Genomic DNA, 27,005 nt, shown 5'->3' with positions numbered 1-27,005 from the left:
AGGTGTCACAGTGCGTAGAGTCAGGAAGACTCATCTTCATGAGTTCAAATCTGGCCTCAGACACTATTGATGTCACCCTGAGCAAGTCACTTATGTGTATTTACCTCAGTTTCTTCACCTACAAAATGAGCTAAAGAAGAAATGACACGCAATGCCAGTATCTTTGCCAAGAAAATCCCCAATGGGAGTTGTGAATTGGTCCAACCATTCTGGAGGGCAATTTGGAATTGTGCACAAAGGGCATTAAAAGAATGCCTATCCTTTGACTCAGCCATACCACTGCTGGGTTTGTATCCCCAAAAAGATAATAAGGAAAAAGACTTGTACAAAAATATTCATAGTTGCGCTCTTTGTGGTGGCAAAAAAATGGAAAATGAGGGAGTATCCATTGATTGGGGAATGGCTGAATAAATTGTGGTATCTGATGGTGATGGAATACTATTATGCTGAAAGGAATAATGAACTGTGTGAACTGAAAATGATGCAGAGCAAAAGGAGCAGAACCAGGAGAACATTGTACACAGAGACAGATAGACTGTGGTACAATAAAATGTAATGGACTTCTCTAGTAGCAGCAATGAAATGACCCAGGACAGTTCTGAGGGACTTATGAGAAAGAACACTATCCACATTCAGAGGAAGAACTGTGGGAGTAGAAACACAGAAGAAAAACATATGATTAATCACATAGTTCGATAAGGATATGATTGGGGTTTGGATGTTAAAAACTCACTCTACTACAAATATGAATAACATGGAAATAGGTCTTAAACAATGATACATGTATAACCCAGTGGAATTACTTGTCAGCTCCGGGAGTGGGGAGGGAAGGGAGAGGGAGGAGGAGGGCAGGAATCATAAATCATGTAACCATGGGAAAATATTCTAAATTAAAAAAAAAAGAAAACCCCCCAATGGGGTCATTAAGGGTCAGACGCAATTGAAGAGGACTGACCAACAATAACAGGAACACCTAACTATACATAACCTGGTAGTTAGAATAATATAACAGAAACTTAATTTCTTTTATGAACTGATAAGAAAAACAAATATCCATAATACAAATAAATATCTCAAACTATCCTGGAGGTCTTAGCCAGTAGATTGTATTGGCACTGGAACATTAATATAGATAAGACTGTTCATTGCATATGACATTGTTTCATAAAACTACCTGAATAAAAAATAAAATACAAAATAAATATAAAATATACCGGCATATAACATTGTTTCATAAAAACATAAAATTGTCTTTAGCAAATGTCATTTGAACAAATACTCAAGATCTCCAAACTATGCAGAATGAAAGCTTCAAAATAAAACTAAAGAAATCAAAATTATGTAGGAATATGATAAGGTACGTATCACCCCCCCCTTAAGAATGATTGAATGAATGAAAATACATTTATTAAGTATATGCCAAGCACTGTGCTAAACCATAGGAATACACATAAAAAAGAGAAGATGTAGAACTTATATTTTAAAAAATCCCTTATCTTCTGTCTTAGAATCAAAACTAAGTATCTTAGTTCCAAGACAGAAGAGAGGTAAGGGGTAGGAAATGGGGGTTAAATGACTTGCCCAGCATCACACAGCTAGGAAGTGTCTGAGGATAGATTTGAATCCAAGGCTTTCTATCTCTAAGCTTGGCTCTCAATCCACTGAGCTACCTAGCTATTTCATAGAGTTTACACTTTAACAGAGACAACACATATAGGGGAGTAATGGCCAAGGAGGAACTGTTTTAGTCGTCTTAAACCTTTCTCCTATGTACTCTACAATCCAGTGACATTGTCATCCTTGCTGTTCATCACCTAAGACACTTTATCTACTGATGATGCACCTTTTCATCAGCTGTTTCCCTTGCGCTTAACCTCTCCCTCCTCTTGGATTTCTTGTTTTCCTTTAAGTCTTAGCTAAAAAATATACGTTCTATAAGCTACCTTTTTCTGGTGTTCCATAATGCTAGTGCCTTCCATCCAAGATTATATCCAATTTGTCTTTTGGTGCTTAGTTATTAGCATGGTGGCCATTAAATTTTGAATTCCTTGAGGATAGGGACTATTTCACCTTTCTTTTTATCCCTAGGAGTTCTCAGAGTATCTGGCACATAATAGCTTTGCTTAATAAATGTTTGTTGACTTGACTTGATAACTTGAGAATGAGATACATTCTACTGAAGAGAGCCAGGGAATAAACTAAGGCATCTGGGCAGCTAGATGGCACAATGGATAGAACACTGGACACAGAAGGATGTATAGTGGTAACTCTATGTCAATGACCAGGTCATTGACATCCGAAATTTCAAAACAGTTCCCTTTAAAGGTCTCAGACATAATAATTCATGTAGTTTATGCAAAGAAATAGTAGAAACTGTGTGACGCATCATTGTAGGCCTCCTGGATATCTAGCCTGGGCAGCTAGCAGGCACAGTGGATAGAGTGCCAGGCCTAGAGTCAGGAAGATTCATCTTCCTAAGTTCAAATCTGGCCTTAAGCACTTACTAGCTGTGTGACTCTGGATAAACCTGTTTGCCTCAGTTCCTCATCTGTACTCTAAAGGGAGGGCAGCTAGGTGGTGTAGTAAAGAGAGCACTAGCCCTAGAGTCAGGAAAACCTGACTCAAATCTAGGCTCAGACACTAGCTGTATGAACCTGTTTGCCTCACTTTCCTCAGCTGTAAAAGGAGTTGGAGGAAAAAAAATGGCAAGCCATTCTAGTATCCTTGCCAAGGAAACCTCAAAATGGTGTCACAAAAAGTTGAACATGACTTAATGAAAATGAAATCGAAGCCTAGCTGGAAGATATGTATGGAGGATAATTTCAGTAAGCCTAAAGAAAATGAATTACATCCTAACACTCTGATTTAACAAAGCAGTTATTTTATCCATATCTCCATCTACAGAACAATCCAAAGAACATTAACCATAAATAAAAAAACGATATCAGGATAATGCCTTGTCCCAGGATCATTTTTATCTTAACTCCATTGAACTCAATGTTTAAAAAATGGCTTTCCCTATAATAAAATAATAACTAACATTTATATGGTGCATAAGTTTTGCAAAACTGTTTTTATATACATTATCTCATTGGGTCCACAAAACAACTCTGTACTCTAGGTATTATTGATGAGGTTGTACAATGGGAAAGAATGAGAAATGGTGCTTTAAATGGTCCTTTGAGATCCTCTTTAAATGGTGCTTTGAGATCTTAGCTTTTTACTAGTTAGCAGATATTGCCAGTTAGAATGTAGATTCCAACCTTGTGCCTTCCTGTCAGTTGATAAGAGCTTGCAAGACAGGGAGAGGAGGACACCCAAGCAACCTTGAAGGTCAACAGATAATGTTAAGGACACAAGAGGAAACATCACTCAAGTGTATTGGGGATCTTTGCAATGAAGGGAAGATTTTTATGATTAGGAGAAATCCCCCAAACTCTTTGTGTGCCCTTTTACTCTTTTTGTGCCCTAAAATTCACTCCATGACATGTAAAACTTTAAAACAAACCTACCAACAACCTACATGCCCCTTGTCTTAAAAAAATATAAAAGGGGAATGTTTGGACCCCATCCTGGGAGCTTGGACTTTCAGTATTGAGAGGGGGAAAGAGAGAACCCCCTTCTCAAAGCAGGGTTCAAGGGAGATGTAACAGGTTGGCTCAGAGAGAGGAGAGGGGGTTTGAAGATTTTCCCCCCTTCTGCCTTCCCTCCTTAGCTAAAGCTGCTCTCCCCAATGCACTCTTGTCCCTCTTGTCCCCCCTACACTACTCAAGACCAAAAGGTCTCCCCTTGATCCATTCACTCACACTCAGCTTGGGGAACAGATAACTTTAATGTTAACTCAATCAGATAATACAAAAGGAGTAATGAGCAGGGAAGAATGGGAAAAGGAATATGGGAAAAGGGGGTCCCTGTCTCTATCTAAACCCTTTTCCCTTCCTCCTTGAGTTTGGGGAGAACTCAGGCCTTGGCAGCCTGAGCCCCCTGAGAAAAAATCAGGATGACTCATCCCTGGGCAACAGGAGCTCAGGTAAAGTCTGCTTAGGTTTCTCTTCAGAAAGTCCCTTCAATTGGGAAGTTTTTGGGGAAAAGATTTTCAGTTATCAGCAGGAAAAGTGGGTAACCCACAGGAGAAAGTCTTTATCCACCTCTCCCAATTGAGGACCTCACTGCTCTCCTCACCAGAGTCTCCTCTCCTCTGGAATTCACTCCTGGGGCCCCTCCCCCATCAAGGTGATCAATTTCACATATTCTTCAGCCTGGCACTTTTTCTTCTAGTGCCAGGCTCTGTCCCACCCTCCTCTGCCCCTTCTCTGCTTTTTAGTCTGGACTGGCCTGGAGAGGAATAATCTGAGGAAAGGTAAAGAATTGCCAAAGATGAGAGGGGGAAATCCCCTAGACCAGTGATGGGAACCTATGGCACAGATGCCAAAGATGGCATTCAGAGTGCTCTCTGTGGGCACTGGCCACCCCCCCCCTTCCAGAGTTCATTACTAGAAAGGCAGAAGGACTTGGGCAGAGCTGCTCTCCTTCCCCTCTCCATCCTGTCTGATGACATTTTCTCACTTTACCCACCCCTCTTCCCAGCAGCTCAGTAAGAGAGCTTTTCCCCTCCCCTATGTGGGATGAGTGTGAACCTTAAAAATTTCTCAGACCCGACTTCATAAAGTTGGGTTAAGACCATTCCCCATTTTAAACAATGAAGGAACTTAGATCAGGAATGTGAGACTTCTACTTAGATCAGGAATGTGAAGACCTCTACTCCACCCCTACTTAAGCATATTTTAGGGGAAGATAAAGTTGTAAACTCTTTGCTGAACAATGAAAAGTACTTAAACCCATACTTATAATAAGGCAAAAAGTTCTTAAGCTGTGCCTATTTTTAGAACTAATACAAAAAGGTGCTAAGTACCTATAAAGGTCAGGCAACTTGTGAACTTACAAAAGACAAAGAGGTGAGAACTTACTCAGGTGTGAATTACTCAAAAGTTTAGTCTACTCAGGTGTGAATTAAGAATGGTCTGTCCTTTGGAAAATGTCTACTGTGATTGGTAGATGTAAGAATTTAGGGGAGGTGACATAGGAGAAATTTCCCTTTAAAAGGAGCTCAGAAAGGGAGCTGAGATTCATTCAGATTCAGGATTGAGCTGGTGGAGTTAGCTGAGATGAAGCTGGCCTGGTGTCACTAGAATCCTTGCTTGAACAGATCTTGTGGTGAGTGATTAAGGACTGACTGATCTTTCTCTTAAGGCTTAGGCCTGGGTTTGCCAGGGCTCCCCTGGGCCGGCCTATCCTTTTCTCATTATTTCCTTTTTTCTCTCTTTCTTTAATTCCACTATTTTAATCACTACAGTTTATGAAAATCAACTATTTTAATTATTACATGAGGAGGGACAGCAGTACAGAGCACACCCAGCACTTGGGGGGGGAGGGGGCAGTCAGAGCATGACACATGGTTTTTAAATGTTCACCATCACTGCCCTAGACCCTCAATAAATCTAGAAACCTGAAACTTTGCTGCTGCTGCTGCTATGGCCATTCCACCACCACCCTTTGCTATTATTTATCCCTGCCCTGGCCACATTATATGTAACATCTTTGCATAAACACTTTTATGCCTTCAGATGAATAGGTTTGAGTTGCAGTTCTCTGGAAAAGAACCAGGATTCTCTCTCCCACCACAAAGTTGTTCTCCCACAACAGATTTTGGTACCCAAACCAGGCAACATTGCTTTTAGCTCAGGCACCCTCCATCTGAAGGTAAGAAAGCCCTCCTTCACTCCTATCTCCCTGGGGTCCTATCCTAGCAGCCAGCTTTAGTTAGGAGCAGGAAAAATACCTGTAGAAACAGTGCAGGTATAAACTACCCTCCTCTTGGCATAGGCAGAGCTGGTGCATCCTCCCACCCCTTCCCAGCTGGCTACAGCACAGGTAGAAGTGCCCTCTCCCTGTACCCATGGTACTCGTAGTTATTTGGCAGACTCTGCATGAATAGGGGATACCCTGTTTTGAATATAGCCTGGTTGTTATTTTTGCTTACTCAATCTGTCCCTATTGTGTTAATCTAATCCCTAAAAGTGGATAGTGGAGATGGGGCAAAAGATTCATCTTTGAACTGTACAATTGGGACAAATTCAATCTGTTTGAACTTAAGCAAAAGTGGATAGTAATATAGTTTGGCCTCAGTAATCCCTTGGGGACCAGGAAGTGTGGTCAGTAAACAGAACCCCAAATTATAACACCATTCTGCAATGGGGACACCCCCACCAGAAGGCAAATGGATGGAAATACCAGGTGTACTAGATTTTATAATGCTATCACAGAGTCATAAATTAAGGAAACAGTATAATATTTCCTAGTTCAGTTTTTAAATCTAAGACAGAGAAATAATCCTTTAAAAGTATCTAAGAAAAAAAAGTCAGGTTTAAGAGAGTTTTCGAAGTAATACCACAATTAGTACAGAAATGTTGCTCTAAAAAGTTCTCATGATTTCATTTTTATCTTTTAATTCAGAAAGTAATAAATGTATTCTTAATATTACCTGTGAACCTCGTTAAAGCTTCCTTAAAATGCTTAATTGTAAGATCTTGCTAGCTCCTGCCTAATTGTGACATTGTGACATTCTGGGGTTTGTAGTTTGATAAACTAAAGCCTTCTCAGTCATTATAAAAGATTTAGTGATCTAAGTTTGAATTTTCATCTGTGAAATTTTGATTTTGCATACTCAAGGGTTTCTTAACATCATAATTTTATAAGTTTGACAATAGTTTTCTAAATCAAATTTTTACTTAGTAAAATAACCATTCTGCTGGACAGAGATATGATTGAGGCCAGCTCTGTTATCAGCAGAGAAGGAAGTTTGTTTTGAGATCAGCAACTAACAAGTGAGCAAAAGAGGTGAGAAGGAAGAGGCAATTAAGCACTAAGATTTTTTTTATCATCAAGGAAAATTTTTCACAAATTCCTTTACATATTGCAAATATTGGTATTAAAGGAAAAAATTTTGAATTTGCCAATTTATCAATTTGCTTGGAATGCTATTGAAATATGAAGAATTTAATTGGTTGACTGTAAAAAAACCCAAAGTGATTGATACAAATTTTTATTTCAAGGATTTTGTTTAATCTTAAAAAGTTATTTCAGTTTACTAATTTGTACTATGGACTAAATTAATGTCTGGCATAAACTAAATAAATAATATGACTAAGATATAGTGTTTAAATGGTGGATTCTTTTTAAAATCTGGATTCTTTTTTGGTTTTTGATTAGCAAATAAATTAATACTAAGAGAAAATTTGCATTATGATGGTAAAAGCATGTAGAAAAAGATGAGAAAAGTTTTGGATTAGAATATAAAGAAACAGGGTCTTAAAGGACTTTAATCAAAGTCCATTGAAAAGTTAAGGGGCTTTTATTTATTATTACATTGGGAGAAATGTAATGTGTAAGTTCTAAATAAGTAGGAATGGGAGGTGGTAAGGCAGAAAGAAAATTGTAATCTGCTTTAAGGAGTGGGTTTGAGGATAAAAAGTTTGAATGTTTAAATGCTAAAATTAATTTGGAGCTGTAGTTAATTTGTAAACTGATGCCTATTTTATTATTTGTTCAACTGAGTTTTAAGAACTGTCTTGTTTATTACAAAAAGAGAAACTTTTTAAGGCTAAAAGAGGGGTAAAGTCCAAGCCCTCCTAAGAATTACCAGATAGATGAATTGTAAAAGTATGGGGGAAATTCTATCAATTAGGTTAATTATTAAGGGGTGAGGCTCAGTAAGGACTAGGAAAATAATTGGGAAAATAGAAAAGAAAGAAAAATTGGTAATCACTGTATGGAAAAGCTAAAGGGAAAAAAACCCCAACAAATTTTCCTTTATCTGTAAGTTTTCAACCCATATGAGCAAGGTCATTATGGGGGAAAAAAGCTTGTTTGGGTTATAGAAGTACTAAAAAATAAAATTGGATTACTGAGAATGCACAAATCTGTTTATAATACAGGAATGATTATTAACAATTGATCTTCATGCCAGGAAGTTATAAGTTGAAGGGAAGAAAATCAAATAAAAGCTATGGAATGAAATTTGCTCTATGTGTGTGTGGATCCTGGAAATTTTCAACTCTAAGCTGTGGTTGGTGAGATCTGCCATTTGAGGAAAAAGCTTTTAGGACTTCAGTTAATATTATCTTAATTCTTGAATTCTAGAGTTGTAGAGTTGTCTGATGGATCATTGATCATTAAGTTGGTAATCTAGCATTCAAGAGAAAAGTCACAAGTTACTCAAAGAGAATGTGATCCTGAATTGTTACAAGTAGAGATCTTGATCTGGCAAAGGTCAAGGGGTGATTCTCAGCACATCTGAGGGTAGGATCCCTTTGTGACTCAGTAACTCCATTTTGTCATTTCCTTTTGAATAGGAATATTTCCTACCTGATTATTCCTGAGTCTAGCTGTGAAGTGGGATTGTTACTGCATGGTGGATTGATAATTCTGATTCATATAAAAAGCAAAAGTGTTAAATCACTCTATGTATTTTAAGTTTATAACTAAATGGACCAGTGTTTATGTTGTTATAATCTTGTTCCTGCTTTTTTTTACTTTATGGCAAATTTCTATGATTGGTGCAAGTGATTAATGGAAGATATGAACACAGTGGAAATATGCAAGCTGTTTTTAAACTAATATATGGTCATTCCATATCCCAACAACCAAATCAATTGGTAATTGAAATGTCTATTAATGCTTATCATGTATAAGAACATAAGAGTAAGTCCATACAATTCAAATATGGTTAACAACCAAATATGTTTTATTATAGGCAACTCAATTGTTATACCCTGTTCTCTGTATAGAATTGGGAATTATTTCTTTAAGTATATCTGCAACCTGCCCCAATTTTTGTTTTAATTGGAATACAATTAGTTTCTTTTGAGTTAATTCATTTGTGTAATTACTAAACCTAAGGGTGTAGAAATATATATCTGCAAAAGTGTTGTTATTTATGTGTTCAGATATAGGGTTAGATTCTTAATAGAATCTGTCCCTCCTTAAAAAAGGGAATTAATTGAAATGAAAGGTATTGAGAAAGTAATAGGTTAGATAATTCTTTGTGTTAAATATAAATTATTCTGAGACATGTAAAAACCAAAATTTACTGTATTTAAGTGTACTGTGAGTTTCAGATAGTTTAATGATAGATTAATGAAAAACTGTACTAATCTGGATTGAGATCTGCTTTGTAAAAGATTTTAGAAGGAACTTATAAAGAATCTCTATAAGCAATATGGAATCAAAGAAGCAAATCTACTAAAGGGAAGATCTATCCCTGACTGGAGAAAAAATGTTTTTTTAACAGAGTTGGTTAACATTGGGGATGGGCTACTAAAATGAAAAGAAGCCTGATGTTACCTAAAGTTAATTAATATTGTATTACCTTTGCTTTCTATATTACTATATCTGTATACTAATTTCTGTTTGCAAGTTGAGAGGATAGATAGGGTACTTAAGAAAAGGATAGTGACACTTTAGATCAAAATCTGCCTCAATAGCCTCACATTTTGCCATTACCTCTCTACTACTAGTGGTAGAGACAAAATGGGTATTGGCAACTCACAGTTTCCATTAAAGAACAAGTTTAAGCAAAAAAGGGAGATCAGATGTTCACTAACTTGTCTCTTCATCAGCAAGGGTCAGGAGAGTCTAACCCATACCATCAAAGTTTTCCTTTAGGCTGTCATTTGGATCCATATTATCCTGTGAGCACCTGCTGTGAGTAGGGGATGTGCCAGAAGAACAGAAGTCTGGAAACTTGGGATTGTCATGGAGCTCCTGGTTACTTTCCATCCTGGTCCCCCTTCCTGATTACTTTATTAATAGTATTTCTCCTCCTAATTTTTGGCCTAATAGATCTCTGGAGAGAATTGAATGGCAACAGAAAAGAATATACCTTTTTTTTTCAGCAGTATACAGCTCCTAATCAAAAACTAACCATGTATTAGGGCATGAAAACTTCACAACCAAATGCTGAAAGGGAGAAATAATAATGCATGCTATTTAGATCATAATGCAATAAAAACTATTATCAATAAAGCTCTATGGAAAGATAAATAAAAAATGAATTAGAGACTAAATAATCTAATGCTTAAAAAAAGTATGGCTCAAAGAACAAATTATAGAAACAATCAATAATTTCACTAATGAGAATGATAATGATGAGACAACATAACAAAATTTATGAGATACAGCCAAAGCAGTGGAAAATTTATCTCTCTAAAAGTTATATCAATAAAATAGGGAAAATGAAGATCATTGAATTGGGCATACAACTAGAAAAAGAATAAACTGAATATTCCCCTCTAAAGATTAAATTGGAAATCCTAAAAATTAAAGGAGAAATTAATAAAATGAAAAGTAAGAGAACCATTGTACTAAGCAATAAGATTGGAGATTGGGAGTTGTTTTCATGTTGATGTTGATGAAGTTGATGATGTTGATGATATTGTTGTTGATGATGCTGGTGATGCTGATGATGTTGTTGATGTTGATGGGAGTTGGTTTTATTAAAAAAAAACACAAGTAAAATAGTGTTGATTAATTTGATTAAAAAAGGAAAGAAGAAAATCAAATAATCAGTATCAAAATCAAAAGGGTAAACTCATCACCAATGAAGAAGAAATTAAAGCATTCATTAGGATTATTTTTGCCCCATTATATGCCAATAAATCTGACAATCTAAGTGAAATAGATGAATGTTTACAAAAATACAAATTGCCCAGATGAGCAAAAGAGAAAATAGAAAACTAAAATAATCCCATATCAGAAAAAGAAATTGAATAAGTAATCAGTGAACTCTCTAAGTACATAATCTACAGGGCCAGATGGATTCACAAAGTGAATTCTATCAGACATTTAAAGAACAATCTAAATACTACATAAACTATTTGGGAAGATAGGCAGAGAAGGAATTCTACCAAATTCTTTTTATGAAATAAATATAGTATTTTTGTCTAAGGCAGGAAGAACAAAAACAGAGAAAATTATGGGTCAATTTCACTAATGAATATAGATGCAAAAAGTTTAAATAAGATACTAGCAAGTAGAATAGAGCAATATATCACAAGCATTATTCACTATGATAGTGGGATTTACACCAGAAATGCAGGACTGGTTTAATATTAGGAAAACCCTTAGCATAATTGACCATATCAAACCAAAGTAATAGAAATCACACAATTATCTCAATAGATGCAGGGAAAAAAAGCCTTCAGTGAAATATAACACCCATTCTTATTAAAAATACTAGAAAGTATAGGAATAAATGGGTCATTCCCTAAAATGATTAGTATATACCTAAAACTTTCAGCAAGTATCGTCTGCAATGGGGATAAGTAATAAGCCTTCTCAATAAGATCAGGGGTGAAGCAGGGATGCCTATTATCACCACTGTTATTTAATATTGTATTAGAAACGCTAACTTTAGCAATAAGAAAAGAAAAAGTAATAGAAGGAATTAAAGTAGGCAATGAGGAAATTAAACTATTACTGTTGCAGATGATATGATTAAATACCTAGAGAATCCTAGAGAATCAACTAAAAAACTAGTTGAAATAATTAATAACTTTAGTAAAGTTATAGGATACAAAATATATACACACAAATCGTCAGCATTTCTATATACTCCAACAAAGTACAGCAGCAAGAATTAGAAAGAGAAATTCCATTTAAATCACTCTAAACAATATAAAATACTTAGGAATCTACTTGCCAAGGCAAACACAAGAATTACATGAATACAATTTTAATACATTTTTCATACAAATAAAGTAAAATCTAAACAATTGGAAAAATATTAATTGCTCATGGGTAGACCAAGCTAATATAATAAAAATGACAATTCTACCTAAATTAATTTACTTATTCAATGCCATACCAATCAAACTACCAAATAATTATTTTATAAAACTAGAAAAAATAATAACAAAATTAATCTGGAAAAACAAAAGATCAAGAATATCAATGGAATTAATGGGAAAAAAATGTGAAAGAAGGAGGCCTAGTAGTAGTACCAGATCTCAAACTGTACTATAAAGCAGCAGTTATCAAAACAATCTGGTACTGGCTAAGTAATAGAATGAGATAAGTGGAGCAGATGAGATACATAATATTTAGGGGTAGATGACCTTAGCAACCTAGTATTTGATAAACCTAAAGATCCCAGCTTTTGGAATAAGAACTCGTTCTTTTACTAAAAACTGCTGGGAAACTTAGAAAACAGAATGGCAGAAGTTATGTATAGACCAATATCTCATACCCTATACCAAGATAAGGTGAAAGGGGATATATGATTTAGATATAAAGAGTGACACCATAATGAAATTCATTATCCACATAATAGTTACCTGGAAGATCTTCAAAGAAGGGAAGAATTTATGACCAAACAAGAAAGAGATAGAATATTATAAGATGTAAAATGAATAATTTTGATTATATTAAATTAAAAGGCTTTTGTACAAACAAAACTAATCTAACCAAAATTAGAAGAGAAACAACAAACTAGAAAATGTTTTTATAACATATGTCTCTGATAAAGGTCTGATTTCTCAAATTTATAGAGAACTAAATCAAATTTATAAGAATACAAGTTGCTCCCCAACTGACAAATGCTTAAAGGATATGAATAAGCAATTATCAGATGAAGAAATCAAAGCCATCAATAATCGTATGAAAAAAATGTTCTAAATCACTCTTGATTAGAGAAATACAAATTAAAACAAAGCTGAGGTAACACCTCACACCTATCAGATTGATCAATATGGCAGTAAAGGAAAGTGGTAATGTTGGAGGGGATGTAGCAAAATTGGACACTGGTGCATTGCTGGTGGAGTTGTAAACTAAAACAACCACTCTGGAGGGCAATCTCAAACTATACCCAAAGGCTATAAAAACTGTGTATAACCTTTGATCCTGTAATACCACTACTGGATCTGTATCCCAAAGAGATAATAAAAAAGGGGAAAGCACCTAGCTGTACAAAAATATTTATTGTAACTCTTTTCCTAGTGACAAAGAATTGGAAATTGAGAGAATTCCCTATCAATTGGGAATGGCTAAACAAATTGTGGTACATGTTGGTAATGGCATACTATTGTGCTATAAGAAATGATAAGTAAGATGATTTCAGAAAAAGCTGGAAATATCTGTGGGCACTGATGCAGAGCAAAAAAGCAGAACTGGGAGAACATTGTACACAATAACAGTAACATTGGATGATTATCTGTGAAAACTTGGCTACTCTCAGCAATTCAATGGGACAATCCTAAAAGACTTATGATTGGGAATGCTATCCACCTCCAGAGAAAGAACTGTTGGAGTCATCTTTCACATCAGTGTAGTTTTGGTTTTATTTTGTTTTTGTTTTGGTTATGTATGAGTGTGTTCTTACAACAATGATCAATGTGGAAGTGTGTTTTGAATGACAATAAAAAAATAATTTTAAAAAGGACACAGTAGGGAACATTTCCCATGTACATGGGGATCTTTGTTATGAAGGGAAGATCTTTATAATTAGGTAAAATAAGCCCTCTGCATGCCTTCTTACTCTTTTCATGCCCTAAAATCAACTCCATGACATGTAAGCCCTTAAAAAACACCTCTACCTGACAATCCATATGTCCCTCCTCGGCCCCTTCTCCACTTTTCAGTCTGGAATGCTCAGGGGAAGAATAATCTAAGGAAAGGTGCAGAATTCCCAAGGATGGAAGGGGAGCAATCCCTCAGACTCTCAATAACTCTAGAAACATGAGGCTCTGCAGCTGTGGTTGCCACTACCTTGGTCATTCCTTTGCTGCAGGGCTATTCCACCACCCTGGGCTATTTCCACCCTCTGGGACTTACTGTCTGTAACATCCTGGAATAAACACTTTCATGCCTTCAGATGAATAAGTCTGAACCACAATTCTCAACAGCATTTGTTCTCCCACCACAAACTTGAACTTCCACAACAGTATTGTCATTATAGATGAGGAAACTGAGATTCAGTCATACAAAGTGACTTTTCCTTACCATGCAGTTAGCTGTTGTAAGAAGGATTTGAACCCAGGTCCTCCTGATTCTAAGTCTAGCTCACTACCTCTTCTTTCCAACTGATGTATATAAGCTGCTTGGGGGCAACAACCCTGTCTTGGATATCTTTATATCCCTTATAGCATCTAGCAGATTTTCATCCATGCTTTGCAGGATCAAAAAGAGATCATCTTAATAGGTTCTGATCAAGGACATATGTAATACCCAATGAAATTGCACGTGGGCCACTGGAGGGGTGGGGGGAGGGGAAGGAAGACTAGAATATGATTGTTGTAACCAAGGAATGTTTGAAATTGACCAAATAAAATATTTAGAAATCGATCATCTTAAAACTAGAAGGGAAGCTGGAAGTCATCTAGTTAACTCCCCTCATTTTATAGATAAGGAACTTTAAGCTCAAAGAAATGAAGAGACACAGGTCAGAGGAGAGCAAGCATTTATTAAGTGCCTACTGAGTTCCAGAATCATTGCTAAGTGCTTTACAGATAGTATCTCTCTAGTTTTTCACTTACTTTCTGCCTTAGAATCAACATTAAGCATTGGTTGCTACGCAGTGGAGCAGTAATCTCCATGCCCTCACATAGGCTGTGACCTAAGTGGTGACCACTTAGAACCTCTTGTTGTCTTCAAAACTTTATACTCAACTACTACCTCTTACAGGAGACTTATCCTCATCTCCCCGGGTACTACTTACTGTCCTCCCTCCCTAAATTACCTTTGAAGTGGGGCACTTCATAAAGTGAGTCTAGACACCCAGCAGTTCAATGATTGGAACCGTTATTTATTCATCTATTGCCTACTAAAGAGCCTAGCGGCTGGCCAGCTGGGACAGGCTTCCCTAGCGGAAGTTGTGCGGGACTGAGGTTAGAAGACAGTTTATATAGGTTACAAGATACAAGGCTATTTCCTTTCCCATACCGGTTCTTATTTGTCAAGCAAGCAAGCCTTGTCACAAACACAGGTGTGTGTGGTCAGCAACAAGTGGCCAGCACTCAGTTCACTCAGGGGTTATTTATTTTCACATACACTTAACCACTTATCCATAGTTACTTCGAATTCCTTCCTGACATATTCATTTATCCTGATGTTCCTTTGTTTCCTGGCCCTTTTCTCAGCTATAGGTTAATTGGATTCTAGTAAGTTGCCTGACCTCCCTGAGGGACTGGGTCAGTTTCCTTAAAAATGCAGGAATGGCTTAATTTGCTTTATCTACTTCAAATCTACTTTATTTTCTAACCTGCTTCGCTAGTTCAAAGGACTTCACCCTGTATTATTTGCTTACCTTATATGTAACTATGTACATGTATGGAAGAGAGAATGTAAGTAAACTCCTTGAGGAGAGGAATTCTTTCATGTTTATCTTTTACCCCCCAGTGTCTAAAAGAGTACTTGACCCAGAGTAGGTGATTTATAAATGCTTGTCAATTAAAGACAGCATCCTGAAGCCATGGTTCCGTGCAGGTCCTCTGACCTAGGGGGGAAGGCAGGGACGGGAAAATGGATGGGGTGATAGGCTAGGAAGGAAGCGAAAGGTGCATATAGAAAAGTAAAGACCCTGACAGAGAGTAAAATCTGATCATCCCACAGCCTAGCCCAGACAGTTGATTAACAAATTAACAATCTTTGGGATTTCAGGGAATTCTCCAGTTAAAGGAAACAGCAAAAGTATTTTACATAAACTAATCAGTCCATTTACAAAAACAATGATCCAGGTGGCAAGGAAACAGGTGGGGAAGAATGACTACTGCAGTCTTTGTCACCCCCCCCCCCCACCCAGTTCAAAATCCTCCTCGTGTATCTGCAGCTTCCATTCTGCTTGTTCAAATGATAATGTGGAACTTTTGTGATTTCAGTCTGCCTGTGCAGTAGCTGAGATTCCTGAAATGCTAATAGAAGCCCAACAATTTTGACCCCAAATTAATTTGATAGAACTATCCAGTATAAGTCAATCATGTGAATTATTAAAAATAGATACCCACAAGTCTGATCCATGAACTCCTCACTCATCAGAATCAGCTCTTGAATACATATTTTATCATCCTCAGGATTCGTTATATCTGAACTTCACATCAAGAGCTTGGAAAATCAGAAAAGAAGTCAAGCCTCTTCTGTAGTAAGAAAGAGGGATGGAAGATGAAGTATCTGAGAGCTTCAGTGGTATTCTTGAGAGGTTAAAAGACCCACAAGGAGTCTTTTAGCTAATTGGAGGGATCCTCTAAGCATCACTGGCAGAAAGATGCATTAGGACCATATAAGATAAGAAAATAAGGAGGCATTTTGACTTGTTCTGTCATGGGCATTGTACCCCCAGAAACTCAGGCCAACTATCATCAGGGAATTTCCTTTGCTCCCTTACACCCTCAGACTCCCAACCCCAAACATCTGGCCCTGAGAGGATTATCCTCCTTTGGTTGTCCCATTGATCCAAATCATGAGAACCACCCCCTCGCCTTAGCCCCAGAGTCAAGTCCTCTTTGAATAGAAAACCCCCAGAACTGAGGCATTTGGAGAGCAATCTAGAGGGTTGCTCTACTCATGCTGTCTTGCTTGCCAAAAATGCAACATTACTAATAAATCTCTTTACTTTTAAGTTAAGTTTGGAGTTTCTTGCATTCTTGCAAAAGGTGTCCTTCCTGAACCCCAGGGGTACACATCTGCATCCCACAACAGTTCTGGTGGAAGGAATACTGATAGTCATGAAAGGTCAGAGGCATCTAAGTATTTTTCTATTACCCCCTCCTTTCCTTGGCTGGTAGCCAGGTACCTGAGTACCATTGGAGGCTGAATTGCTAATTAATTTATGGAATTATTTATTGAATAAGAGAATGAGACCACAATGGGGGAGGGGGGAGGACACTGGAACAAATTAGGGAAGTATATTCAGTTCTGTGGATACTAGCCAGGAAAGACCACAATGGCAGTGGGGATTAATGTTTCAATTGTTAGGGTCCAGTTCATCACCCACCACCATGGAAGACCCCCGGACAATGCAATCAAGCAGGAAGGTCCTTTATTCTGGTACACACCAGGGGAAGCTCAGCACAAGAGTTCCGCCTGCAGTTGTGACTGCAGAGTCTTTTATACCCAATGCCTGACAGCATATCACTAGCCACCATACATGGCCCACAAGTTTCTCCTGGACTCTATGTTTTGGGCGTCAGTACAAGTTTCTCCTGGACTCTATGTTTTGGGTGTCAGCTCATTTAGGTTCCCTGACAGGGGTCTGTTGGTCAGATGTTCTATAGTGATATGTGCTGTACTGACCAAGCAGCTCCCTGCTTGGGGCTCCTTCATTCCCAACTTCTTTTTCTCTTAGGGGGCAGAGGGGGTGCCTGTCCACTGAGGCAGCTTGTGGCCCTCCATCCGGGGCTCGCTAGGGGTCGGTACTGTTGTCGGAGGGCCAACACCTGGATGGCACCCAGCTGGTCCTTCATGAACCAAACAAGGCGGTTAAAAACGCAGGGGCCAAATGTCAAGAGTAGGGTGAAGATTATGAGGGGTCCTATGAGGGATGTGACTAGGGGGAAGAATTGAAAAGGTGGGTGTACCAGGGGCCGGCAGTTTCCCTCTCCTCCAGTCAGGGCTTCTAGACCTTCTCGTAGCTTGCTCGGGGAGTCCCTAATAATCCCTGAGTGGTTAACATAGAAGCAGCACTCCTCACCCAAGGCTGCACAGAGGCCCCCCTCCTTAAGGAAGAGGAGGTCCTGCTTGGCATAGTAGGTCACTCGAGGTACTATTGTGAGGGGGTGCAGCGGGCAGTGAGGGAGCTAGGGGAGACACAGGGCTGTAGGCCAGAACCGGGGCACAGCCAGTGCGCTCCTGCGGGTGGGATAAGGTATCTCCCGATTGAGGGATACTCTGTGACAAGGGAGGGGGAAACCAAGAGGCGGGGGAGAAAGTGAAGAAATGGAAGCGAGTGGGTCATGTATTCCTTTTGCTAGCTGTCTCCCCACTGCTTCTGGTGAGTCCTGCCATCTGGCCAGCCCAGCCATCCATAGGGGAACCACACAGCCCCCCGAAGGGCCAGAATCTCAGGCCCCACCTGGTTCAGTGCCCCCTGCCATCCCCTCCCCTCCCCTCTCCAAATGTCTAAGGGAAAAAGGGCGGAGGTCCAGATCTTCTGTAGTTTCTTCAGTGCTGAGCATGGGTATATGCTGTCCCTACCTATGTGTAGGAGAGAAAGGGAGGGGAATAAGAGGGGGAGGGAAGGCTGCAGACAGTGTCTTTAGGGGCGCGTCCTCAGTGGATTCCAGGGTCCCAGGTCGGTGGAGAACTGCCTGGAGATCTGAAGGGTGTCCTGACACTCCTTCCCTCGATCGGCAGACTGGTCACAAGGGGAAGTCAGCCCCTAAGAGAGAAGGGTACTGGGGCAAATAGCAGATAGGAACAGGACATTAATACAATAGCAATGAACATCACATATTTGCATTTGGGTATCTTAACCAACAGATTTCATCCTCAAAAATCATCTTCTGACAGGAACAGATCCCTTCCTGAGTTGTTTGCAGAGCTGGTATATGATATTTCTGTTAAAGAATATCCCATTGCAAAGTACACATTAACTATAACATCTATAACCACTGGAGTAACAATATCTTACTTATTTCCTTACCCAGAGGCTGGGGAAACCAAGAAGGCTGTGAGCTATATTCCCAAGCTCAAGAACCAAACCTCAACTGTGGTAAATTAAGGCTACAAATACATACCATCTAGGAATAAACTCCATCTATTTCTCAAAGCATGTTCCTAACAATTTGAGAATTCCCAATTATTAGGGTTGTTTGAGGAAATGGAAACTTTAATATCACAATTTGCATTATGTGCTGATCGTGGGAATTGTCAGGAAGGAAGAAGGTCCTGAAAGGGAAATATCTCCAAGTCACAAAAGACACACCAAGCAAGGCTGTCACTTGCCATTGTTGTTCCACTCGAGAATGGTCAGGAAAATTCAGTCCAAAGTGAGCCTTGGGTTGCCTTCTCTATAGCCATCCTAGGACTTTTTCTCTCCTTAGAGCACTTGCCACTGGATGCCAGAGGCCTTCTTTTCCTTAAAGGACAAGTCTCACCCATTAACAGCTCAGAGAAATTTGCTTATCAGCAATCCAGAAACAAATCTCCACACCCCCAAACAAGCCTTTAATATCCCTACAAGGCTGATCACGCAATTATTTTCATGTATTTACACATCAGGTGTAGTCACATGAGTGCTGAATTAAGTAGTTCCCCATAAACCAGGGCTGTATCATCTCCTGGACCTAGGCCATCTGAAAGACTAAGAAACACATTTTAGCAGCCACTCACATAACAATCATAGATTTCTGAGCAAGCATTTTCACATATGTGCCATTTTTAACACCCTACCTATTCTTTGGCTATTGTTTGTCACATATATCCTTATACAGATCAAAATGTAATCAAAATATCAACCAACAATCCCCAGAACTCATATGAGGTAACTTCATCAATTACATATCACTCAACTCATTTTATCATTCTGGACCTGGAATGTTTGTAGTGAGATTCCACAGCTGCAAACAAGCCTTTTTTTTTCTGGTCAGACAGGGCTGGCAATATTTGCTTGCTTGAGCACCTTAAAAGCTCCGTTTCTACAATTAAGATATACTCATCTTAAAGTTCTATCACACAGTGGTTGTTAACTCTTTGAAGCCCCTATGTTAGTTCATAACGTTATAAGCACTTCTTTCTCCTTCCTGGGTGCAAGGAAGGGGTTAATAGCTTCTGAGCAATTTTATCCCAAGGCTGCTGGCTTTGACTTAGATTTTATTACTTAGCAAACTTGGCCCATCCTTCTTTAACCAGTGAGCTCACTATAATGTAAAAGTTTGAATGTATCAAACTCCCTTCATAATAATTTAGTCTCAGTGGATTTCAATTTGAACTCCACACTTCCAAATAAGTCTGATTAAGTCCTTTAGCAATGTTTCAGTGTAACCAAACTGAGGTGCAAAGCATTTACCTGTACTTCTCTCAAACCTGTCTAAAGTAGAACAGAACCTCCAGTTTAGTCTCTTTCTAGCTCAAAACACTGCTACATTCCTAATTTAAGTCCATCAACATTATTCCAATTTATAATTTGTTGTGTCTATTTCACGCTAGAATTCATAGTATCAATTAGTATCTCTATTCATTACTCTTATTGAAGTGCAGCACTTCATAAAATGAATCCAGACATCCCAAAATTCAATTATTAACTTATATAGATAGGTTATAAGACATAAAGTTATTTCCCTTCATATGTACTTTTTAATCACTTTTCCCTACTTAGCTTCATGCTACCTGGCATTCTAGCCTGATCTCTTTGATATATCTGAAGCTAGACTGTATTTAATCCTCATGAAAAGCCCTCTCGATTACAGGGCTGGTTGAATTTATCTTAAGGGCACACAGGTGGTATGTCATATACCCTTAACCTATTTAGGTGGAAAACTTAATCCTCTTCATAATATAATGCATACATATTTAGCATTCACTAATTTCCAGCATTTGGCATCTAGATTACAAATTCCTTCCTATGCATTTTGCACATTTAAAAACAATTCATATAACCTTGATTAAAAACATTATTTAAAAATTTCCTCTTTTGTAAAAAATCAATTCTTAGCATTTATCTCATTAATCCCATGCACATATTAACCACTTTGAAAAAGAAAAAAAAACTTCTTGTGTGTGTAATATAATTTCTTGCTGCTATTTCTGACAGCACATATATTAAAATAAATATGATTTGAAGGATTCCCAAATTCAAATTCTAGAATAAGTTCTTTTCAACAACACAAGTTTTTCTGAATAACTTTTACATCTATAAAGTAGTCAGTACAATTTTCTGTCTATACAGAATAAACTTTCCTCTCTGCATCAGACTTGCTATCAATCACATTTACACAATTCTCAAATTCACTGAAATCATTATGCATTGCAAGGTTTAACAAAGCAAACTTCTAATCAGGAGTTTTATTGTTCAATAAAAATCTGGCAACATTTCACATTTGACAAACAGTAACTACAATACATTACATATGTACCGTATCAAAATCATTAGCAATTCACCCAGTTTGAGAATTAATTTTAAGAGAAAGTTTCTAACTGTGGAGTAAGAATCTCCCTTTTCTGCTCATAATTTTCTCTCTTCCTCTCCTTTGGGGGCCCATCCAAAGGAAGAAGGAGGGAAAAATCATTGAATGGGTAATTGCACTCTCTCCCGCCCTGAAGCCTGTCACAGTGTTACTTTATCATGGCTTGCCTGGTTGGAACGCAGGCAGAGGGAGCAGGGGTGCAAAATCTATTCTCCTTTGTAACCCTGCATCCCAAACTCCCCCCCTTTTTTTTCTTTCCCTTTAATCCAGCCACAACAAAGACTCAAAGAACCCTATAGGACACCCTCTCCCACACATCCACATACCTGCGTCCAAATACAGAAAGACACACAAGACAAACAGCAAAAGCCAGAAGACAAATAACAGAGACATGGACATGTAAACTCACCAATCCTAGGAACCTATCTTAAGAGCTCATTTCTTGGCATGTACTTGTAAGGACCATAAAACCTTGAGCAAGCTGTTTGACAAACAGGCTGATTTTCTATTATTGAGACCAAGAAGTTGCAAGGAAAGGGTTAACAACTGCCTAAAGCAGCTAGTTTCTTATCAGGAAAGAAACCTGACCTTAGGCTTCTTCTTCCTTTTTTTTTTTTGGCTGCTTCGGCTTCCTTCCACTGGCCCCACAGTAAAGAAAGAAACCTGATACCCGCAATTACTTATCAGTGGCCAGCTTCCTTCGACTGCCTCCAACTATCTGTCAGGGGCAAGCAGCCAGCAGCTGGCCACCTGATCCCTTTGTGTGGCAAAAAACCTCAGTGTGTCTAAAAATCACCTAGAGATCATGGGGCGTCCCCCAGTCTCTCCTAGGGGTGCAATATCTTCCCAAAAGGGGACTCGAACCCCTTTCCCTTCAAACCAGTTGAGAGCAGTGGCCACCTAGCGGAGACACGGAGCTCCGCACTCAGGGCTCTCTCAACAAGACAGAGACTGTAACTCCGTACGACCGAGTCAGACCTCTGTCCCAGGGGCCTCAAACCACCTGGAAGTTCCGATCTCGGCACCTGCCCTGGACCGTATCCTTCCCCCACCGCTGATCACAGACGTTTCCTCAGTTTCCCGACTGGCCTTCTCTCGAAAGACACAGAAATGCGGTACTCCCAAGTCAACACTCAGAAACAGGTGGGAGGGTCGGACCGATGCCTCGAGGCTAAGCCTCTCCCCTTAGAAAAAGGCGGGCCCTGGGGCTTGGCATTGGGGCTCTTGTTTAAACCGCAAGAACGAATGCCCCACTGAGTCTTATGCCCATCAGGGGTCCTCATCTCCCCCATACACATTCGGTCACCATTCCCACCCACAGCCACACAACACTCAGCTCACCTGAAGGTCCAGTCCAAGACAGTGCCTTAGGCCCTCCTGTCTGGGGGGGTTCCAAGGTGGGGACGAGGCAGACGGACAAGCCCCCAAATGTTAGGGTTCAGTGCGTCACCCACCACCATGGAAGACCCCCAGACAATGCAATCAAGCAGGAGGGTCCTTTATTCTGGTATACACCAGGGGAAGCTCAGCACAAGAGTTCCGCCTGCAGTTGTGACTGCAGAGTCTTTTATACCCAATGCCTGACAGCATGTCACTAACCACCATATGTGGCCCACAAGTTTCTCCTGGAATCTATGTTTTGGGCGTTGGCACATTTAGGTTCCCTGACAGGGGTCTGTTGGTCAGATGTTCTATAGTGATATGTGCTGTACTGACCAAGCAGCTCCCTGCTTGGGGCTCCTTCACAATCATACTTTTAAAATTTTTATCTATTTCTTTACGTTAAAATTCCCACATGTCCCCATCCTTCCCTCCCAACCTCCAACTAGAGAAGGCATCCTTTGACAAAAAGATCATCAGTTACACTTTAATAAGGCACAGAGGGTACAAGGGCAAATGGCATAGAAAGGAGAGACAAGTGCTCCAGATGATATAGAGATAGTATGGGGAGAAGGATGAGGTGGTATAGGAAGGCAGACAATGTGAGGAATAGAATGAGAAAGCGAAGAGTCACTTCCTTAATCATGGAGTGGAGTTGAGAATACTTAGGCAGCATGGATCCAGATGGAGGTGGAAGAATGCCAGAGGTAGGGTAGAATTTGGGGTTCTGTTTTTATAGGGTTTTGTTGAGGGACAGAGTAACTCCTAACTGTGCCACCATATAGGTAGTTCAATAATACATCCACATGATCTCAAAGTTACCAGCAACATTTGGTGTTCTGCTGGTTTTTTTGTGTTTTGTTTTTTTACTGTGGATGTCTGGAGCTTATCTGAGGCTTAAAGACCATAGCAGTTAACAGGACCAAAAGGCCCTTACTGTAAGGTCTAGCTGCCTTCCCCTGATTTAACATATAGTGTCAGAATGTGACTTAATTTATGATATAGTTTGCAGGAAACTGTTATGCTCCTTTGATCTATGGGATCATCTGTTAGTTGTCAACTAGAAAAAACGCAGAACTATTAAATAGTCAAAATCACTCTTTAATCAAGGGAAAGGGGGTTAGCACTACTAGGTTACGACAACAGAGCTGCTCCCCGGGACTGCAGAGAGTCTGGACGCCCTGGTCACTGACCCCTGGGAGTGCCACCGACTCAGGATGGACTCCGAGGAACAAAAGAATTTGTGGAACCTCTATACCATTTGGGGAGTCCAGGGACAGGGAAAGATGATTGACATCACTAGAGCTACAAGGAAAATGGGAGTGTTCAAACTACACTGACAGGATACAATCAAGCTGGGAAAAGAATCATAGCTAGAGGCTAGGGTGTAAGAAGGGGCTGCTTACAATGGATACTGAAGGATGGTTCCGGCTCAGGTGTGGATCTTCCTGGGAAAGGTTCTAATACAATAGGGGAGACTACCTAAAACAAAGAGGGTCCTTAGCATGTTCTTATCTCACCCAACCAGGATTGTCATTTCCCTGAGGGTCCCCCACTCAGTCGGAAACTTCTAACTTGGGATTCCCTTCAGGGTAGATTCTGTGGGAACTGAGAACAAGTACAAGCTTTGGGGTCTCCAATCTTCAAGCTAGTCCTGAAAATTGGGGTTCATCAGATCTCCCTAGGTAACAAGTTTGGGATTCCTAGATTCCATGTTGACAAAGTGAATTCTAGTTTCCCCTTTGAAATCTTACTTTCTGATATTTTCATTTTATACTGGCTACTTATAAACTTACTATACTAATTGAAAGGGAATGAAGCAAAGACCTATAGTCCTAGGGAATCCCTGAAGTGCTCCAGGAAACCTATAGGCAGACAGATTTATAGTCCTTGGGAAGCAAGAAGCCTGTGGCCTTCCAGACAGTCTCCAGCTTAATAAAACTTATAGTCAAATTTATGTAAGAAATGACTCTGATGACAATGAAGTGTACCCCTTCCCACAGTAATGCCAATGACATGACATCTGCTTCAGTGAGATATTGCTTATTTGCGTCTGCAAAGGCCTATAAGAAAATGTATGTGTGTGGAATTGTTTGAATCTACCAATTTCCTGCCAAGTATACCTCTATAAATTCTGTACTTAACCACTGCTCAGTGCAAATCTCACTTAGGAGGCTGCAGTGGTTGGTAATTAAAGGTTCCTTAAATTTGAACTTTTGGATGTCTGAATCTTTGTTGCATGAAGGGCTCCACTTCAGTAGAGTGGTCAGGGGGACCAGAACAACATGAAATTTTAACAACCCAATGAAAAGCATCAGCCCAAATGACTTTCTTACATAAGATAAAAGGAATTGACTCCTCATTGTCAGCTAACTTCCTCTCTTCCTCTAGACCCATTTTGTTTTGATGTGCTTCTAAAGACTTAGGAATTTCTGTTATGGGAAATGGCATTCCCAAGGGAAACATTGCTCTTTTTAGGTAAAACAAGAGAAAACACCTACTTAACTAGTTATAATCCATTATTTTTCAATCTATAAGATTTTTTCTCAAAATATTTAAGAAAAACTCCAAGCACCAAGTGTCAAGAGATTCTACATTATAAATATTCTTTAAATATCTCCATTTTGAATACATTTGTAGCACCCTTCATCCCCACCCCAACTCATTACCTCAACTTGCACTGGAAGTCATAAGATAAATTTCCAAAAAGTGAATAATACTTTTTTTTTTCAGAGCTCTAAGGGACACTCACCATGAATAATCCACGTAGATAGTAAGCTTTTTTTTTTCTATTAAAAAAACAACAACAACAAATCCTTCCATCTTAAAATCAATACTGTATATTCCTAGGCAGAAGAGCAGTAAGGGATAGGAAATAGGGTTAAGTTACTTGCCCAAGGTCACAAAGCCAAGAAGTGACTGAGGCTAAATTGAACCCAGACCTTCCCATCTCTAAGCCTGCCCTCTCAATCCACTCAGCTACTTAGCTGCTCTGGACTTTTAGAAAAAATATTTACTAAGAAGGCATGGTGAGAATATTTGATATACAGCATTTCCTCCAAACTTGAGATGTATAATCTCTAACCAATACATACAGAGTCCATGTGTCAGGGACAGTGGGCATTATTTAAAATAAAGTAGGAATGAAGCACATGTAGGGAAAACATGTGACAAAGAAATAACTGATAATGCCTTCATTCTAAGACCCTTTCTGTCTGTATTGTCCTCATAAAATTTCCTTTCTGTGTAGCTCTCTGCTGTGTTCCAGTGTCTTTGTAATCTCTTGTTGGTACTTCTCTTTGCCTGAAAGAGATCAAAATTCTTCCAAGCTTCCTTTCCTTTTGTGATGATTGCTCTGAATGATTATTGCTCTGCATCTGTTTCTGTGGCATGTCTCTTTTCTTCCAATGTAGATGTTCTGCTACCACCAATCATGGTCATTCTGGTAGACGCATCAGCCATTTTGACTTTTTGACCACTTTGAGGACTTCTGAATCTCTGCCACCTAGACATTTCCATCTGAAAATACTTGTCCACTTTAGATTTGAAAATACAAACAGTGACAGAGACAGCCATTTGTTTACTGATGTCACCCTGGCCAGGATAGAGACAGAGTAGTCATCCTTCTTCCATCTGGTTCTCAGGGAGGAATTTCAAAGTAGTCCTCTGTAGCTGTAAAGGAAAGATGAAAACATAGGGCAGTCCTCCCTTTTTGTATAGCCACTGAATTCTGACCCAGGAACCCCTGGGTTATTGTTCTGACTCTAGGAGCCAATTAGAGAACTCTCTCCTCAAATAGTGCAAATCCCTGAGACATGACAACTAGAATTCTGTAAGCATACCTCAAACTTCTAGTTGGTCACGTTGACTAGAAACAATTAGGTATCTGTGCCCCACAAACCAAGTATCAATTATAACAATACAACAACAGTGATAATAACAATAACAATTAGCTAACATTTGTATAAGAATTATTATGTATCAGAAAATCCACAGACACTAAGGATGAGTGTTGTCTGACCAGGAGACACATTCTCATGGATCTATGTATTACTCTCTCAAATGGTCTGGTGTTTTCAAAACTGCCTAATTTTCAGATTCTGGGGAGGAAGTGCAGAACTGGCATGATAGGCACCTTGTCCAAGCATAAATCCAGCAAAAGGTAAAGTCAGTCTTGCTCTGGAACAGCCCCTGAGCTTCTGCAAATTGCTGCAAGGCCATTTCCTTTTGTCTTATCAGAGTCAAATCCTGTGTCCTGATAAACACTTCAAGCTGTGAACAAAACATTCCAAGTGGCCAATAACAATCTTCTGTCTGACTCACAGTTTCTTCAGATCATTCACCCTGACTCTCCCCCTCTCCAATTCCCCAAGAAAACACTACATAAGCTATTACCTCTTTCTCCCTGTCTAACGTGGCTTTGTTCTATGTCCCAGTATGTATCTCTTATGTCTC

Source organism: Monodelphis domestica, chromosome 3 (genome assembly GCF_027887165.1).
Source record: "Monodelphis domestica isolate mMonDom1 chromosome 3, mMonDom1.pri, whole genome shotgun sequence".
Taxonomy (NCBI): Eukaryota; Metazoa; Chordata; class Mammalia; order Didelphimorphia; family Didelphidae; genus Monodelphis; species Monodelphis domestica.
The sequence above is the reverse complement of the archived record's forward strand: the minus strand, read 5'-3'. Positions refer to the sequence as shown.